General features: G+C 61.5%; 3 non-coding genes across 3 annotated transcripts in view; all 3 read right to left on the bottom strand.

Moving 5' to 3' along the window:
- The window catches only part of LOC145915232 (large subunit ribosomal RNA), a 3686-nt gene extending 2691 nt beyond the window's left edge, over nt 1-995 (bottom strand). Inside the window, exon 1 of the ribosomal RNA XR_014403642.1 lies at nt 1-995. This exon is cut by the window's left edge and continues 2691 nt beyond it. This is a non-coding gene — a ribosomal RNA (large subunit ribosomal RNA).
- A 244-nt stretch (nt 996-1239) lies between these two features.
- Nucleotides 1240-1393, bottom strand: LOC145915229 (5.8S ribosomal RNA). The gene has a single exon (XR_014403639.1). It is a non-coding gene; the product is annotated as a 5.8S ribosomal RNA (ribosomal RNA).
- Nucleotides 1394-1653: 260 nt separating this feature from the next.
- The window catches only part of LOC145915215 (small subunit ribosomal RNA), a 1824-nt gene continuing 977 nt past the window's right edge, over nt 1654-2500 (bottom strand). Inside the window, exon 1 of the ribosomal RNA XR_014403628.1 lies at nt 1654-2500. This exon is cut by the window's right edge and continues 977 nt beyond it. This is a non-coding gene — a ribosomal RNA (small subunit ribosomal RNA).

Below are 2500 nucleotides of genomic sequence, written 5' to 3'. Positions count from 1 at the left end.
CGACCTCTCCGGCAGAGCGGACGAGATCGGCCGGTGATGCGGCCGTCCAGAGAGACGGCATCTCACCTCCGCCGGACCGCGCCGACATTCACTTTCACTGCGCCCATGGGTTTCGCACTGCCCCGTGGCTCGCGCGCACGTTAGACTCCTTGGTCCGTGTTTCAAGACGGGTCGGGAAGGTGGCTGACGTTAGCCGCGGACCCCGTGCGTCTCGCGCGGCGCTGCCCACCCGCAACCGACACGCCGCAACTGGGCACTGAGCACAGTCCCCAACCGGCGACGCACCGGCTCGGACGGGACGCCCGGCCCACGAAGGGCAGACGCGGCGATCCCTCCTCGCCCGGGCGACGGGCCGACGTGTCCGCGCGCCTATAACACCCACCCGGGGGCGGGCTACCTTGCGCGCGGCCTTCTCGCCGCCTCCCAGACGGTCGCGGCCTTCGCACGGCGCTAGTGCGCTGGAGCTGCTCGGAGGACAGCGCGAACGACGGGCCGCAAGGCTCCGCACGCCCACACGCTCCGCTCGGCTTCAGCTGAAAGCGTCGCGCGACTCGACAGGCCCTCCCGTTTGCCTCTCGACGGTTTCACGTACTCTTTAACTCTCTCTTCAAAGTGCTTTTCAACTTTCCCTCACGGTACTTGTTCGCTATCGGTCTCGCGACAGTATTTAGCCTTAGATGGAGTTTACCACCCGCTTTGGGCTGCATTCCCAAACAACCCGACTCTGGGAAGACGCAGAGCGCGCGCCCTCGCCGCCACCATGGGCCTGACACCCGCACCGGGACGAGGCCTCGATCAGAAGGACGCGGGCGGCGAACGACGTACGCGCAGCGAATTCCTTACGCCACAATTCCACGCGCCGCAGAGGCGCGCGGATTCGGCGATGGGCACTTCCCACTTCACTCGCCGTTACTGGGGGAATCCTCGTTAGTTTCTTTTCCTCCGCTTAGTAATATGCTTAAATTCAGCGGGTAGCCTCGTCCGACCTCAGGCCGATAATCCAGTGCCTCGTTTGCGAGAGACACGCGCGCGCCACCGAAGCTCGTGCGAGCGCCGCGCCCGAACGCGAGCCGTGCTGCTCCGGGCCGGGATCCTCTTCGAGGCCGACTCGTAACGAGACGCACGCCGCGTTCGGTTTCGCGCGCTGACACTGCGTTCGTGCTGTCCTGGGCGGGACGACCGTGGCAACGGCCGACACCGCACCGGCCCGACGCGTCGCCGCGCGGGAACGTTACAACGCGACCCTGAGGCGGGCGTGGCGCCGGGATTGACCCGGTGCCGCAATTTGCGTTCAGAACGTCGATGCTCAATGTGTCCTGCAATTCACATTAATTCACGCAGCTAGCTGCGTCCTTCATCGACTCGCGAGCCGAGTGATCCACCGCCAAGAGCCCTCCGTGACTTCGTCAGTTGGACAAGCGCGACCCAGCCGGATTGCACAGTCGAAAAAAGCGGTGGCCGAGCGGTCGCCAGCCGTAGGCGACGCATGAAGCCAGCCTGGCACATGGCCACGGCACTCGGCGCAGAACGAAACAGGGTGACCGAAGTGCAATCGCGTGCGCCTCAACAGCGACGAAGGGCGTGCGCGGCCGCCAAGATACGGAGCCTTCTCCACCTGTCGAACGCACGACCACTCGATCGGCGATCGGCCGGTAATGATCCTTCCGCAGGTTCACCTACGGAAACCTTGTTACGACTTTTACTTCCTCTAAATGATCAAGTTAGATCGTCTTCTCGGACGCCGGCGCGGCCGTTGCCGAACGCGCCAGGTCCAATCGGAGGACCTCACTAAACCATTCAATCGGTAGTAGCGACGGGCGGTGTGTACAAAGGGCAGGGACGTAATCAACGCGAGCTGATGACTCGCGCTTACTGGGCATTCCTCGTTCAAGGGAAACAATTGCAATTCCCTATCCCTAGCACGACCGGGGTTCAGCGGGTTACCCGGACCTTCCGGCCTAGGCGGCGACACGCTGATCCGGTCAGTGTAGCGCGCGTGCGGCCCCGAACATCTAAGGGCATCACAGACCTGTTATTGCTCAATCTCGTGTGGCTAAGCGCCACTAGTCCCTCTAAGAAGTTCAACGCCGACCGATAGGGTCGCGTAACTAGTTAGCAAGCCAGAGTCTCGTTCGTTATCGGAATTAACCAGACAAATCGCTCCACCAACTAAGAACGGCCATGCACCACCACCCACAGAATCAAGAAAGAGCTCTCAATCTGTCAATCCTCACTGTGTCCGGGCCGGGTGAGATTCCCCGTGTTGAGTCAAATTAAGCCGCAGGCTCCACGCCTGGTGGTGCCCTTCCGTCAATTCCTTTAAGTTTCAGCTTTGCAACCATACTTCCCCCGGAACCCAAAGACTTTGGTTTCCCGCAAGCTGCCGGAGGGGTCGTCAAAGTAACGCCCCCCGATCGCTGGTTGGCATCGTTTATAGTCAGAACTAGGACGGTATCTGATCGTCTTCGAACCTCTGACTTTCGCTCTTGATTAAAGAAAA

Source organism: Ascidia mentula (assembly GCF_947561715.1).
Source record: "Ascidia mentula chromosome 2 unlocalized genomic scaffold, kaAscMent1.1 SUPER_2_unloc_10, whole genome shotgun sequence".
Classification (NCBI taxonomy): domain Eukaryota; kingdom Metazoa; phylum Chordata; class Ascidiacea; order Phlebobranchia; family Ascidiidae; genus Ascidia; species Ascidia mentula.
This window is presented reverse-complemented; position numbering and strand designations above follow the sequence as displayed.